This window comes from Tachypleus tridentatus, chromosome 13 (assembly GCF_004210375.1).
Source record: "Tachypleus tridentatus isolate NWPU-2018 chromosome 13, ASM421037v1, whole genome shotgun sequence".
NCBI lineage: Eukaryota > Metazoa > Arthropoda > Merostomata > Xiphosura > Limulidae > Tachypleus > Tachypleus tridentatus.
This window is the reverse complement of record NC_134837.1, coordinates 62,992,377-63,009,607: the sequence shown is the minus strand read 5'-3', so window position 1 is coordinate 63,009,607 and position 17,231 is coordinate 62,992,377. Positions and strand designations below refer to the sequence as shown.

The 17,231-nt window shown below is 34.6% G+C and overlaps 2 long non-coding RNA genes across 2 annotated transcripts in view; both read left to right on the top strand.

Moving 5' to 3' along the window:
* Positions 1 to 2,050: 2,050 nt before the first annotated feature.
* Positions 2,051 to 12,369, top strand: LOC143238289 (uncharacterized). Its single transcript, XR_013020500.1, has 3 exons — positions 2,051 to 2,217; positions 2,536 to 2,653; positions 12,017 to 12,369. It is a non-coding gene; the product is annotated as an uncharacterized LOC143238289 (long non-coding RNA).
* A 2,744-nt stretch (positions 12,370 to 15,113) lies between these two features.
* The window catches only part of LOC143238300 (uncharacterized), a 36,600-nt gene continuing 34,482 nt past the window's right edge, over positions 15,114 to 17,231 (top strand). Inside the window, exon 1 of the long non-coding RNA XR_013020509.1 lies at positions 15,114 to 15,611. This is a non-coding gene — a long non-coding RNA (uncharacterized LOC143238300). The remainder of the gene's footprint in view (positions 15,612 to 17,231) is intronic.

The window sequence follows — 17,231 nt, the reverse complement described above, 5'->3', positions numbered from 1 at the left end:
CAACTAATTAATCGTACTAATTAATGAACAAAGAAATACTTAAGTTATAATCGCCTGTAATTTGTGTGCATGTGTTTTTAAACAAAGTTGTTTTACATTAAACACTACTGAATGTTGTCGTGAATGTATTGTTGCACTAGATTTTAAAATCAATTGAGTAAGCTATACTGGTAATTAATTAGTTTTATATTATATCACCAAATTAAAGAATAATTATTTTATTTTATGCGTAATTTAAATACTATGTGTTCATACTGTTAGATATGAAACTAAATATTATCTTACTCTAACGTCAGTAACAGTAAACCTATATATAGCGTAATTTAATCATTAAACTTAACGTAAGGCTTACCACTAAGCTAATTCGTAACCTGGCAAATTCTGAAAGAATACTATTACCTCTTATAGTGCGTACTTCATATCTGAGAATTTGGGAAAAAATAAGTGTGCATTATGACATAAATTGTTTACATATAAGACCAAGTCATAGAAATTGTGTTGTACCATATATTTACGTATAAAAAGATGAAATCGTACAAATAAGACCAAGTCGCTCCTAGCGTACTAACTGTACGTACAAAGAATAGTAACTCATACATTATTAACATTATTAGGTCATACAAAACGTGTGTGTAATACACACAACAGATATATATTTACTGCAAGTTAGTCATTCATTAGTATTATCTTTTATTACGTTCTTTAATGGTTAAAATATAAAACTCGTTTTCACTCAAGCGACTCATTTCTTTTGTTTTGAACTAGCTCCTAATGCACTGAATGTGGGTCGACTTTCCTTAGGAACACTCGAGAATGATAGATACATAAAAGATGGATTATAGTATTTTATATCTCTTTTCGTTAAGGCCCGATATAGTCAGGTGGGTTAAGGCGTTCAACTCCTAATCTGAGGGTCGCGGGTTCGAATCCCTGTCATACCAAACATACTGTCCCTTTCAGCCATAGGGGCGTTATAATGTCACGGTCAATCTCAGAATTCGTTGATAAAAGAGTAGTCCAAGAGTTGGCGGTGGGTGGTGACGACTAGCTGTCTTCCCTCGAGTCTTACATTGTTAAATTAGGGACGGCTAGCACAGATAGCTCTCGTGTAACTTTGTGCCAAATTAAAAAACACAAACTTTTTTTCTAACAATGGTAAAAGAAAACACCAACAATATTAACTGAAAGTCGTTTCAATCACGTACTGTAAACTTCTGTGCAAAATGTAATTTATAAAACATATAGGAAAAGGAATATACGTAACATAATGCCATCGTAATTTGAATGTGTGTGCGCATGCGTGCGTAAGAGTTTTCAATTTCATCTATTTCGGTGCTATTTCAGATCGTTCTCGTCCAAACAGTTTTCGTGAATTAATAAACGCGCAAGGAGTGTATCCTGGAAGATTATAGGTGTATAGGTTAAATATCGTAAGACGCTTTGATGTTTGTAATTGTTTAAAACTTGGCGCTCTGGTTCAAGAGACGATTACTAGGGTTAGAATATTAGTTCAAAGCTATTGAAACTAACGAGGATGTTTGTTGGGTAGGGTGTTTATTCAGGGTTCCAAACCGCTTGTTGTCTGTAACTTGTAATTTTCTTAACAATCCTTCAAGGAGAATTCATTAATCGAACCTTATTTATATTGTAATTTTATACCGCACCAATTTTTGATTAGGTTACTTCAAGGACAATGTATAAAAGGAAAAGAAATTGAAATTTTCTTAAACGGTGGCTAGAAATAATTAACAATATAGAGGAGTTATGAGTTAAAAAAAAGAAAGAAAAGGTATTTTTGTTAGGGACGTTCGTAACGAACCAAACTAAGTACACGCTTTTAATAATGGGAAGCCTGGATGCCTGAGTTAATAACATGTCAAAATCAAAAATGTCCAAGGCCTTCGTGAAAGGCTAATGCCACTATATACGTTTATAATAGCCTTGTCTCGCATTTTACAAAAATAGCGATGAAAAGATTGCCATAGAAAACGTATACAGAGGGCGGTGCAGTAGTTAATTATTTTTTCTTTCACCAAGTGCTTCTAAAAATACCATGACGTCATCATGCTTCTGAAAAATACTGTGACGTCATCATCGAAGTGTAACACAACTGTTCTTGTTTACTTTCATCATAAAAACGGCAAAAAAAAAACTTCCAAGCTATTAACGGCCGAGGATGTTACCATTTTCTTGATTATAAAGCCGTAAAATTTCAATGTAATTATTTAAATTGTTTATTTCATTACTTTGTAATTAATACCAAAATTTATATCTTGAAATTCTATTCCATGTTAATAGCAACTATAAATCAATGAAGTGTATGGCTTTATAACAATGCAACATTTTTCTGCGTTTGGATAGTTTTGTTTTTTTAACAATGTAACATGTTTTGCTAATGTGTAATTCTGTTTCTAAACAATGTAAAAATGTTTTGCTATTTGTAGTTTTGTTGCTAAACAGTAAAAATTCTTTTAATATACTGTAATTTCGTTTCTAAATAATATAATATTTTTAAGATGTTTAATTTCTATATAGGCCCCGCATGGCCAGGTGGGTTAAGGCGTTCGACTTGTAATCTGAGGGTCGCGGGTTCGAATCCCCGTCGCACCAAATATGCTGGTCCTTTCAGCCGTGGGAGCGTCACAATGTGACGGTCAGTCCCACTATTTGTTGGTAAAAGAGTAACCCAAGAGTTGGTGGTGGGTTGTGATAACTAGCTGCCTTCCCTCTAGTCTTACACTGCTAAATTAGGGACGGCTAGTGCAGAAAGCTCTCGTGTAACTTTGAGCTATGTTTAAAACAAGCCAAACCAAAACCTTTAGGATGTCAGTTTAAGGTAAGAAGCACTTGCTTGATCAAGGTAAAGAGTTAACATAGAAAACATCGAAAAAGTGTCAATTCCACATGTCCTGTTTACTTACTGTAAGCAAAACAAATCTTTACTCTCAAAATACAAAAATCAAATAAAGACGTTATGAGTGATGCGTAAAACGCAACAACAAACTGTTTTACAAGACATTCCAAGCTTATAAGAAACTCGCGATTTTTTAACCTTTTGTGTTTATTGTCAAAAACTTCTGTATATTAATATTTTATCTTAAGATGGCGTTGGATTGCAGTTTTTCTTTGTGTTTTATTGTTAGAACCTAGTTTTTACTATCTGATATGACGATCTTGTTTCGTAAAACGTTTACCTTTATAAACCGGGTGAGAACTTTTTGAAGATAATGAAAACTTAACAGATAAAACTACACGCGTAGTACTGGAAATAATTACAGAAACAGAGGACAAACTAGGCACATAATACAAATTACATTAATGTTAAGAAAAAATGCACAGACATAAATACGATGCATTATGACAGAAAATATGCAAAGATAAATGCATGCGTTGATTCGAAGGTTAGCATTTGGTACACGAGTCCTTTGCTTCGTATTTTCATACAGTTTGTCAATGTTCAAAATGTCTTGTGTCACTTTCCACAATTCGTCCCAGTTTTTTGGCTGGCTTTTGACTCTCTTAGCACTCATGTAACTCTGTATGGCCTCGTGAATTTGTTTCACTATTCCCTTTACGTTTCAAGTAGATTTTCACTGTATTGGCTGTAATGTTTGGGGCCATTTTCATATCTAAAGATGAAGACCAGGCAAATGAGATGCATTCCTAAAGAAATGGTATGGTGGATCAGAGCCTGCCTTTATCTACCAGCAGTTAAGGTGCCTTCAAATTTGTTCCTAACATCCTTGGCTGAGGTACAGCCCTAAAATTGTATTGGTCCTACACTACGCTTTACTGTAAATGTTGTACACTGAATTCGGTTTATATAATCCTCTGACACCTTTAACTGAAATGCAGCCTCAGAATGTTACTAACCCAACCCCATGCCGTACTGTAAACTGACTGTTATACCGTTTTCCAGTCCACCTTTGAACACACTGCCGTTTATTGTTACCAAACAGTTAAACATTTTGACTCCTCTGTAAAAAGCACTATTTTTTAAATTTGATTATTTTACTGTTTCATTTCTGCTGGGCCCGGCATGGCCAAGCGTGTTAAGGCGTGCGACTCGTAATCTGAGGGTCGCGGGTTCGCTTCCTCGTCGCGCCAAACATGCTCGCCCTTTCATCCGTGTTGGCGTTATAATGTGACGGTCAATCCCCCCTATTCGTTGGTAAAAGAGTAGCCCAAGAGTTGGCGGTAGGTGGTGATGACTAGCTGCCTTCCCTCTAGTCTTACACTGCTAAATTAGGGACGGCTAGCATAGATAGCTCTCGAGTAGCTTTGTGCGAAATTCAAAAACAAACAAAAAACAAACATTTCTGCTGCCAGTTGTAGCCTTTTTATTTTATCGCTTCTTTTCAGCAAAGGTTTCCAAGCAACTACAAGCCCTTGATGACCATTTTGGATTGATGTGCATCTTTTTTTTCGTGAAGAAACAATAACATCTGTACTTGCAGCAAAATTATTCACAAGATCTTTACTAGATCTTTGCCTAACACGTAGAGAAATTACTCTAAGGAACTTTATAATCAATTTTGGATAGCTTGGGTTTTCTTCTTCGACCACATTTATTGTCAAAAGTTCAAGGTTTACGAACCCTTTTCAGAGTTTTGAATATAACACTAGGTGGAACATGAAGTCGGGCTGCGATCTGCCGATAGGAGGATCCTTCTTTAGCTCAAACTGTGACTTTTATAGGCTTGTCATGCGTAATTTCCTTCCCAGTGTTCATCATAACTTTCCGTCTCTAAAATGGAATCACTGCCATTACCTATATAGGCCTAGTGCTGGTTTGGCACTTTGAGATTGGGTGCCTGAAATCCAATCACATTGTGCCACGTCAACGCAACGCTGTATTAGGCAACATTTCATATTCACATTAAAATATTATTTTTTCATGTGTAATTTCCATTGTATACCCACTTAGTCCAATGTTTCCATAATTGTTTCCAGTACTGTACATACGAAACCCAATTAAATTGACTTTGGTTTGCTAAGGTTTGCTTTTATTATGAAATACTATAAATTTCTTAAATTATTGTAACATAAAAAATAGCAACAAATAGCATGTATTTTATGAAGACACCATTTACTATTTTGAGCATTACTTATGACTAAGTGTTGGTTTTTGCCAGGAACTGCAGATTGAACTATACGTGTGACTAAGTATTTTTACATGTTTGTTAGAAAGAGGAAGTTGAACTATATTTGTGCAAATTGATTTTGTTTGTCAGGAGAAGGAGACGGAACTATATTTGTAATTAGATGTTTTGTTTGTCAGAAAGAGCAGATGGATCCGTATTTGTGGTGAAGTGTTATTATTTTTTACTTTTCACGAAGTATATGAACTTCATATTTATTTTTATATGTAAAACGAAAAATATATCAGAGTTTAATAAACCAAATGTGCCCGAAGTAGGTTTAAGTATCAGTCTCATAAAGTTAATAATATAATTTATAGAAGGTACTGCTATTAAGATATCAAAATGTATACTAGGGTAGTTTGGACATACAGAGTGTGGACGAAACAAAAGCCCTTCCAAAAATGTTGTTAATTTGTTATAACTTTTATTATATAACAGTAAAGTAGTAAAACTATATGTTTTTAGAATGCACTCGATGAGATTTGTTCAAGCCTGATCTCAAATCCGAATTTTAACACTGGCTTTTATAAATACCCAAATTTTTCATGATTTTAGTTACATGTTTGCATAAAAAGTATTGTGTAGTTGCTGTAGTTTCTTACATCTTTTTATTTCAATTAACCTACAAAATAATCAAACAAGTTTCTCTTGCAATAATCATGAACATAGAAATAAAACACAAACCAGTTTCACAAGTTAATACTTAGTCGACATTCCATTGGATTTCAGTACTGCTCCACATCAACATGACATACTTTCAATAAGTTTGTACAGATATTCCTGAGTGACTAACTGCCGTCCTTCTGTGAGTATTTCAAAAAGTTCATCTTCCATACTTGGCTTGCGATCTTTCGTTAATCGGTTTAACTCAGCCTATAAATCTTCAACCGGATTGATATCAGGTGATTGACTTGACCATTCAATAACATCAGTTCTCTTATTTCTAAGATTTCTTTAATGACTCCGCAACAGCAGAGAATCTTGTTTCATCAATTTGTAGGCTAACTGGCATTTTGATAACTTGAAACATTGGTGTAGGGAAAATAAAACTTTATATTGCAACACACACATACGTCTGAGATACGTTAAAACAGACTTTCCTGAGTTGAGATTCTAAAGAAATGGCACTGACAGTATCATGTATGTAAATCTGTATCTCAGAACGGCTGGTATGGGTGTTATCACTTTCATTGATAAGCAGAGAACAACATTTCGACCTTCCTATGTCATCTTCAGGTTAAATACCCATACCAGCAGTTCTGAGATACATTTTTATTTCAAGTAGGTTTCTCGTCATCAAGAATGTAGGTAAATCTGTTCATGAGTACAATAGCAGCAAAATAAATGATTTAGAAATAAAGATTTTTTGGAGTCGTATATCATGAAGTTTTTTTGCAGTTTTTAATAGGTACAAACATTTTCTCGACTAGAACTTTCATCTCACTACAAACTACCGCGCTGATAAAGAATTTTCTGTATTCAGTATTAACATTCTACAGGCCTAGTAAGTTTTTGTTTGTTTGTCAGGAAGAAGATATTAAACTATATTTGTGAAAAAGTGTTTTTGTTTGTCTGGTAGTTATTTATGTGTATGGACACAAACACTAAACGAACCATACATCACGTGTGTGACAGAACCTATTTCGAATATAGGTTTTATAATTTTTATTATTTGTGTTAATGGTAAGTAGTCGTAAAGCTTATTAAACGTGTGAGTGGTAAGTAGTATTGAGGCTTATAATTGAGTTAATGGTAACTAATCTTAGGGTCTATAAGTATATGAATGGTAACTAATCTTAGGGTCTATAATTATATGAATGGTAACTTATCTTGAGGCTTATAACTGTGTTAATGGTAACTAATCTTAGGGCTTATAATTGTGTTAATGGTAACTAATCTTGGGGCTTATTCATTGTGTTAATGGTAACTAGTCTTGAGACTTATTCCTTGTATTAATGGTAACTGGTCTGAAGACTTATTCATTGTGTTAATGGTAACTAGTCTTGAGACTTATTCATTGTGTTAATGGTAACTAGTCTTGAGGCTTATTCATTGTGCTAATGGTAACTAGTCTTGAGGCTTATTCATTGTGTTAATGGTAACTAGTCTTGAGGCTTATTCATTGTGTTAATGGTAACTAGTCTTGAGGCTTATTCATTGTGTTAATGGTAACTAGTCTTGAGACCTATTCATTGTGTTAATGGTAACTAGTCTTGAGACCTATTCATTGTGTTAATGGTAACTAGTCTTGAGGCTAAATGCACTGAGTGAAAAAAAATAGTAACAAGGTATTCCGAATGTTTCTTGGCTGTTTTTTTTTCTTTCTGTTTGTAAGCAGGAATTAACAGCTGAGTCAATACGAGGATTTTCGAATCCTAGTCATGATTAATTCACACTAGCTACTTAATCAGTATAGTTTTAATTCAACCATTTCATATCTTTGAGGATCGGCATGGCCAGGTGGTTAAGGCACTCGACTCGTAATCCGAGGGTTGCGGATTCGAATACCCGTCACACCAAACATACTCGCCCTTTCAGCCGTGGGGGCGTTATAATGTGACGGTCAATCCCCCTATTCGTTGGTAAAAGAGGAGCCCAAGAGTTGGCGGTGGATGGTGATGACTAGTTGCCTTCCCTCTAGTCTTACACTGCTAAATTAGGGACGGTTAGTACAGATAGTCCTCGAGTAGCTTTGGGCGAAATTCAAAACAAACCAAACCAATCGTATCTTTGAAAGTTCACAAATGTGCGTAAGTTAACAAATTATTGTACTTAATACGATTTCACTTTATTGTTTTTGTTTTAAAACACTGAACAATTTACATATATGTTTCAAATCATCCGATAGAAGACAAGCCTCTATCAAACAAAACCCATAGAAGACAAACCACTCCATCTTACGTTTAAAACTTCTGTTTTAATGGGTATATTAGTTTCGGGTTAACTTAGTACTCGTATAACCTTTACTTTTCAAAGCTGCTCTTAGCAACCGTAATCAGGTGTGTGCCCAGCCCATGAATAAATGTTGCCACGCTGTGGAAAGAGCAAGTTTTTCCCCCAGTGTTCTTGTTGTCAAACTAAATTCCTGGTAGAGGCAAATAAGCCATCAAGGTTATGCTAATATATTATTAAGCTAACTTAGTTATATTTCGTATCCAAGGTTGTATTTTTATGGACTTTAAGCAGTCAATTTATTTTTATATATCCAACGCAGTCAGTATGTACCCATACAATCAACATACTTAGACACACAAAGAAAGAATTCACGTGTATTCATATAAACACAATAAACATCTAATGTGATATTTTTATTATAAAGATAATTTTACTTTCTTAGCTTAGAACATAAATTTAGAATTAGCTTGAATACCTTTTGCTGGCTGACCTTGTGAAATTTTATTGAAAATACCTTTATATCTTTAGTTAATTATGTAGTAGTTTGCATAGTTAAAAATGCCTTACTAAAATTACTTAAATAACGTAGAGGACGTACTTCGTCGTGATAGTAGAACATCACATGTTTAGGCTTTGCTCTGTGCCCTCCAGTGGGCCAGTTTGTTTGTTTGGTTTGGTTTTAATTTTGTTGCTTATTTTAATCAGTACAAAGTGCTCTGCAAGAATTGTTTGATCTCAAAACCTTACAGCATACTGAGTTCTCTCTGCCACGGGAAATCAAGTTTCGGATCCTAGCGGAAATCCGTAAACTTACGGCTGACCCACTCGCCCTTTCATCCGTGGGGGCGTTATAATGTATCGGTCAATCCCACTATTCGTTGATAAAAGAGTATCCCAAGAGTTGGCGGAGGGTGGCGATAACTAGCTGTCTTTCCTCTAGTTTTACATTGCTAAGTTATAGACTGTTAGCGCAGATAGCCCTCGAGTAACTTTGCTCGAAATTAAAAACAAACAAATTTTGTAGATTTAGTTTCCCAAGATATTCTCTACAAATCCACCATGAACAAGACAGTTGTCCATTTCACCTTTGTTGTTTGTTTTTCGACTTCGAAGCATTTTCAATCATTTTGTGTTAAACAGAGCTGTAGTTTAACAAAGATCTACTAGACACTAACAGATGAAGCTGTGATGTTAAATAATGGTCTACTAAACTCAAACAAAGCTGTAGAGTTTGTTTAAGGTCCACTAGACACAAACAAAGCTGTGGAGTTTGTCCAAGGTCCATTAGACACAAGCAAAGCTGTGGAGTTTCTCCAAGGTCTACTAGATACGAATAAACAAAGCTGTAGAGTTTGTCCAAGGGCTACTAGATACGAATAAACAAAGCTGTAGAGTTTGTCCAAGGTCTACTAAACACAAGCAAAGCTGTAGAGTTTGTCCAAGGTCTACTAGATACGAATAAACAAAGCTGTAGAGTTTGTCCAAGGGCTACTAAACACAAGCAAAGCTGTAGAGTTTCTCCAAGGTCTACTAGATACGAATAAACAAAGCTGTAGAGTTTGTCCAAGGGCTACTAGATACGAATAAACAAAGCTGTAGAGTTTGTCCAAGGTCTACTAAACACAAGCAAAGCTGTAGAGTTTGTCCAATGTCTACTAGACCATACATTTATGCATAATACCAGAAGCGTCGTTCAGATTTTTAAACAACCGGCTGTCAAGAAGACTAATGGCGTGGTTGACAAACTGGAATATTAATCAGTTGTTTTGGTTATCATTTTACCTGGAGACTTAATCATTCAGCTTCAACAAGAACTTCTAAATTCTGATATAAAATGAAGGTATCCTCCAACGTGTTGTTTATTGAACGTAAACATTTTCTTTGTTTAAATCGAACAGCTTTTTACCAACATCAGTTACATACCTTGCTGTTAGGCTTAGCTTAATGAGCACGCAGTTACTGCCAAACCTTCATTTATCTCGCTTGTTAATTATTGTTATAGCGTGTGCACTAAAGCTACTGAGAGGAAAAGACCGGACGACGTTTCCGGAGGCTTAGTTTTAACAAATACCTTTAGGTCTTTCTTGAAGTTGAACTCGTGCGATTATGATTACACGGCAGCGACTAAGCCTGAATATACGGTCGCCATCAGTACTAGTGATAGTCGTAGTGTGATAACATTTTATTTTACCGAAAAGCTGCAGCACTTGTTAATATATGCATATCTATTTCTTCTTTTATCCAGCCGTCTGTTATCGTTATCTGAACAGTGTTTTGGGGCATTTTATCTTGCTTCGATTGTACACCCAGGTTCTTAGTAAGTTTAAAAAAACATTAGTAAGGCTATACTGATATAACAATAAGTGGTGTCCAAAATTTCTAATTCCCTAATTAGTATATACAGCATATTACGGTACGTTAAATAACAGCGTCTGATCCGTTAGTATATCAAAACTGTGACCCATAATCGAACAGAAGTTATCCTACATTCAATGTAGACATGATTTACGTATGAATTAGACTTCATGATGACTTCCAGTGGTTTTTGAAACACGGGTATGCGTATATCCGAAGAACATAAACAAACACTAATCCTGGAGGATTGTCTAAGAAACTGTAAAACTAACTTCAGCCTGAAAAGTTGTTCTAACGATTGCTATTTTTCCAGTTTTAGTACTATAACGCTGAATTCACCTTGAAACGATATAATACCAGTTCTGGCCTAATGAAATAAAGGGATTCATTAAGTTTGAAATTGGAATACAAATGCACAGATCTTGTAACATTTAAACGGGATAAAATAAGGTCTACGGTTGTATTGTCATAAGTCGTTATTTGACGCTATAATAGTTCTTTACAAGTTTAACACGTTGGCTCCCACACCACCCACCGGTGAATTGTGCTCAATTTTCTTTTTAAAGGATCACATATTGGCTGGGACAGAACAGTCACATATCCACTCTTCCTAAAAAAATGTAACTGTAAAATGACTAGTGGAACCCTGGAAAGTATCGGCAAAATAGGCTTAGGAGCCAACGTGTTAAAATTGTGTTTTTTATAGTATTTTTTAAATTAGAAGTTTCAAAACAGATTGGTAAATGAGTGGACCTAAGTTAGTTGTGTGTAATTGAAATACATGTGTCTGATAAATTCCAAATCTATTTAATGGGAAAATTTCACGAAGTACACGATCTTAGAGTAATAATCTTTGTTCATTTAAAAGTTTAGAAATAATTTGTAATTAACGCCGCTAAACGTCTCTACCTTCATCGTTATAATCGCAATAGGAATTTCCCTTTTCACATTTAATTATTCTCACGTATATTGTACAACCAATTAAAGTTACAACAATTATAAAAGTAACTAGTCAAGCTATATAATTTACTGAAAAATTAGAAATACCATAGTAAGCATAAGGTTCATTTATATACATAACCCATTATGCTGTTAAATTTTTTTATACTATTTTATCTTCATCACCATCGGCTTTAGGTACTACATATAAGGTACATAAAAGTGCACACATTTTAAAAAAACTTTTATGTTTTAAATGTTAAAAAACCTGAGCCTTTGCGTGATTAATAATTGTGTCAGTACAATTTTGGCACACTATCGAATTATTTTACTTAATTTGTATTGTAATTTCCAGTATGGGCTATTTTAGTTTATTAACATTGCTTTCTATCTTATTGTGGCTCGTAGTATTGGTTGTATTAAATAATTATCATAGTTTTAATATCGTATTGTGACTCGCGATATGAGTTATATTAGTTTATTAACATAATTGTACTGTCGTATGGGTATGTACTCGCAGTATGGATCATTTTAGCTTAATAAAATATTTATGTTATCGTATTGTGACTCGCAGTATGTGTTACTATATTAACTTATTAACATTGTTTACTTGCGAAATATCAAATTCTACGTTTTTATATGATTATGGCTGTGTTTAACGTTCATTCATTATTTCCTTCTAGCGGTTAGTTTATCTTGTTCCTCGTTGGGATAGCGGAAAGGATTTACAATGGTAAAAGCAGCAGTTCGATTCCCCTCGGTGGACACAACAGATAACCCAATGTGGCTTTGCTATAAATAAACCCTACACATTAGTTTATCTTTTAATTATTAGGTGCATTAAAATGCTACCTTACTCTTTAGTTAATACTGTTAATGATATTGAAAGGTATTTTTGGAATATTGTAATTGTTGTATCATTAGCATTATTGTTTAGAATCATGTTGTTGTTTTTCTGGGTCTTTTCCTTGATTCCATTATTAGTGATTTAATAATATTTTTGACACATTGTTTATTAATGGTGGTGTGAAGTCATGGCTAGGCACTTGTTTATTTATTGTGTTTTGGTAAGTGTTGAATTTATCAAAAAGTGATGTTACTGTTGAATAGATTATTTTGTTATTGTTGAACCCTGATTGTAGCGGCATGTCCATTTTAGACCATTACATGCTATCGCACTGTAAGTCGCAGTATAGGTTATTTAACATAACGTTTAGGAATAACAAGTGACGTAATGGTTCATTACGGATGTCTCACTATCCAAACTAAACTAAAATTATTAAGTAAATAAATAAATAAAAAGAAACCCCTCAAAGCCATCCCTTATAATTCATATAGTTATCAAACCTTTTCTTAACCTTACATAAATTTACTGGCTCCACAACATCCGAAGGTAACCCCTTTCAAAGGCCTCCACCCCTGTTAGAAAAATAAAACTGTCTTGGCTGTAGATGACTTCTACCTTGCCAAAATTTATATTTGTATTCTTAGTACTAGTATTTTTGTCGTTAAGTATGAAAAAAAAATGATACTTTAACACTATCAATCTAAAACAATCTTAAACATCTCAGTCACATCTCTTCCAAAGCTTCTTTCTTTGAAAAGAAAACAATTTCAGAAATTTTAGCCTCTTCTCCCACGACAACCCCTCCACCTCAGGCACCAATCTAGTAACCTTCCCCTGAACCTTTTCCAACAATTCAATGTCCTTGCTGAGAAAAGGAGCTCAAGACTGGATACAATACTTGAAATGTGGTCTAACCAGTGACCTGTACAATGAAATTATAACCTCTTTAGACTTGTATTCAATACTTCTGTAGATACTACCTAAACCCATATTTGTCCTGCACATTGCTTGGATGGTTTAAGAGATGAATCAACCACTACACCATGATCCTTTCCTTTCATGACACTGTTAAGGTTATTCTCATCGAAATTATATTTATAATTCAAAGTATGATAACCCAACTACATTATCTTGCGTTTATTATAATCAAAATCCATTTGACATTTATTTGTACAACTCATTAAATCAGCATCCTCCTCCTCACAGCCAGCGACATCCAAGACTTCAATATCATGTGCATATTTAAGTAATTTATTGACTATTCCTTCATCTATGTCACTGATGTAAATAAAAAAGTCCTAAGACTGAGTCTTAAGGTACCCCACTTACGACAGTAATCCAGTTTGACTGAACTCCATTTCTAACAACCTCTACTTTCTTCCATCCAGACACTCTTCTATCCAATTAACTAACTTGTTCTCCACACCTACAGAATATTTTTAACAGACTTTTATGTGGCATCTTGTCAAATACTTTTTAAAAATCTAGATACACCTTATCTATATCATTGCTCTCGTCCACGTAAGCAGGAACCTTTTCAAAACATGTCAAAAAGATTGGTGAAGCAAGATTTTCCCCTTAGTGAAACCATGTTGACTACCCAATAAACTCCTAAACTATGCTAAATCATTTTGCAAAGCACCTTTTACCAGACATTCTAAATCGTTTCTCACAACTGATGGGTCTATAATTACTCGGACAGTTTTTTATCACCTCACTTTAAAAGAGGAATTACATTAGCTAACTTCCTATACCCTGATACCTCCTCACTATTCAAGGACTTACAAAAATTTGTAGTAAGTGGGTCACATTCTTTTCGCCTCATTCAAAATCCTTGTATAAATATTATCTGGCCCAGGATCTTACCGCTCTTTAAACCTCCCAATGTTTTCTAAACAAGATTATAATTAATGCTGTCACTTTGTTTAATCTTGGTTTCATCTATGAAAAAAAAATTAAAATATCAAAATTAATCCCTAATTGCACCTTTCCTTCTTAGAGAATAATAACGAAAAACTTCGTTCGACAGAACGGTCTCTGGGTCAATCATTAACTCGAACCTTTGTGCTCACGTTTAGGTTTCTACCTATTCTAATTTATAAAAATGTTTATGGAAAATAAAATCACAAATTGATTTTTTTAATCATTTGTTCGTTCATAAAAAAGTAATTGTGGCAAATAGAATCGTGTATTGGATACTTTGTTAATTGTTTGTTTGTGTTTTGGTTTTTGAATTTCGCGCAAAGCTACACGAGGGCTATTTGTGCTAGTCGTCCCTAACTTAGCAGTGTAAGACTAGATGGAAGGCAGCTAGTCATCACCACCCACCGCCAACTCTTGGGCTACTCTTTTACCAACGAATAGTTGGATTGACCGTCACATTATAACAGCCCCACGACTGAAAGGGCGAGCATGTTTTGTGTGACGGGGGATTCAAATTTATTCATTGTATTTTCTAGAAATACTTAAGCATTTAAAAATAGTTGACCGAATTTTATGGTTATTGTGTGTGTTTTTATTGCTATTAGCAAGTACATTTCTATGGAAAGTGAAAGATGTTGTTTGTGAACCGCGTAACCTTGTGCAGGTGATATTAACCTGTAGGTTACGTTAATGATGAAATAAAATTATATGTTCTCGTTATGTGGACTGGACTTTGCATTATTTTCAACAAATAATTTAAGCGAACCCGTCGAACAATGGAATACGCTATAACATAGAGTTTTCTTTTCTACTGTAGCAAAAGACAAGAAGCAAGAAAACATATTTTAATAATCGACACGCTGGACGTGTGTGTGTGAGGTAAGACAAAACTGTGACTTTTTTCTTTTTTCGTTTCTTTTCAAAAATAATTAGTAGTATATTAATCGATTAAAGTAAATCGCATTGACGACTGACTTTCTTTTTGTCATTGTAGTTTTATATTTTGGTCACATCTGTTTCTCCCGGATGTAAAGCTAGGGGAAGGTAGGGGCGCATGTCTTGTAAACATCAACAAAAAGCTTTTGCCAGTGACGTTAAAAAGCTTTCACACAAGACGAGTGTAAAATTTTCAGCTTAAAATTGAGAACTGGAGAACCAGTAGAGAGATGGTTGTCGGATTAAGACCTTATAGACGTGTCACAGGTCATCTAACAAAAAGTAAGTTCTGCCACATACCAGACAGTGGACACTCGAAGCGTCGCCTAGGCACGTGCTTTGTAGGGGACTTATAGTCTTTCACAGCTGCACGTGCCTTGCCTACCAATCTAAGGATTTATTTTGTTCACCGGTCAGAAAGAGCAGTTGAATGCAGAGAGGCCAACGTGGCTAGTTTACTTCATTTCGTTTTTAGATCGTTATACAATCAATATGTCGAGCCTTTATCTGACAACGTGACAGATTATAAAGTTATCTTTCTTTAAGTGCATGTCTGCTATAGTCAACTTCAGGTAGCTATCTTTTTATAATTATTGCTGAAGGACGTTTAATTTCGTCATATCTATATGGATTCATGTATATGGCTATTCAAGTAGTGTTGGTTTGTACGTTGATTTGTGGGAATTCATGTGTGTAGCTATTCAAGTTTATACATCATAGAATAGTGAGATCTGAGATGAAAGTTTTTGTGAAAAAGCGCCCACCTAGCCAAAAACAACAACAACAGATATCTGAGGGTATTAGTAGAGTTGAAAGATGAAACTTGTTGCAGAAAAATGTTTATGTAACAGATTATATACGCATATATCTATTAAAGTGGTTTATGGTATACAGTAACAAACATTGGGTGATTTCGAAATCGAAAATTATAAGTGAAATATGAAAGAAATAATTTAATTTTATTACCTGTCTTTCTGTATGAATGAAAACGTTAAAAACTGCCAAACAAAACAAATTTTAAAAATGAATCTTTAGAACAATAAACGGTAGTGTACTAGAGAGTATGCCCAAAAGTAAATGACCGGTTTAGTAATTTTACTGTTCGTTGTAACGACAAGAAAGATGGCCGAGAGAGAAATGAAAAACGGTAGATACGAAAACTTTTTCATGTAAAAATCGAAACGTTTAATTTGGCAAAAGAGAAATTCTGTGCAATTATATATTTGTGTGCTTTTACACAAGCATTTAAACGTATCCAATTGTAAACATTTATATAAACATCACAGCTCCTAGAGAAATACAAAAAAGAACAATTAATGGGAATTTGAGAAAACTAATTTGTTGGTAACAATACAGTTATATTGTATATATTCCCCGAAACGTCACTATGATTCAATATCACTGTTACAAATATCTGCCTACCTATTCTATATATTCTCATTGCTTAGCTGTTGCATACAAATCACCACTTGTCCCGGCATGACCAGGTGGGTTAAGGTATTTGACTCGTAATCTGACGGTCGCGGGTTCGAATTCCCGTCGCACCAAACATGCTCTTCCTATCAGCAGTGGGGGCGTTATAATGTTACGGTCAATCCCACTATTCATTGGTAAAAGAGTAGCCCAAGAGTTGAAGATGGGTGGGCCCTCTAGTCTTACACTGGTAAATTAGGGACGGCTAGCGCAGATAGCCCTTGTGTAGCTTTGCGTGAAATTCAAAACAAACCAAACCAAGAAATCGCCAACAATCTTTCTTCGTCTGTAGTGTTTATCCTAACTGTGATAGGATGAAAACCGTCTTACTTAATGTCGTTTTAGTTATGTGTACGTTTCTTTATATATGTCGAGCAAGTTATTATGAGCGCACGTTTGTAGTTTGGTTTTAGTAAAAACAATCTGTGAAACTTCCACTAAGTCTAGACACCAAATCGGGATTTTTATTTTAACTTCAAAATTAAAAGCTGAATCCATGAGAAAAGCCAACAAGTTTTAAAACGTTTGCTCGTGTCTTCTGATCATGGTAATCACGTGATCGTGTACTTCTATGTAAGATATCGTATTTTAATGTCACTATTCAAGATACCTGTAATGTATAAATATGTTTAACATCTTTTCAACAACGTTGGTCGTGAGACTCGAAGGTTACCACATATATAATCGTTGTGAGTTAACTTGACAAACCGAAGAATCCC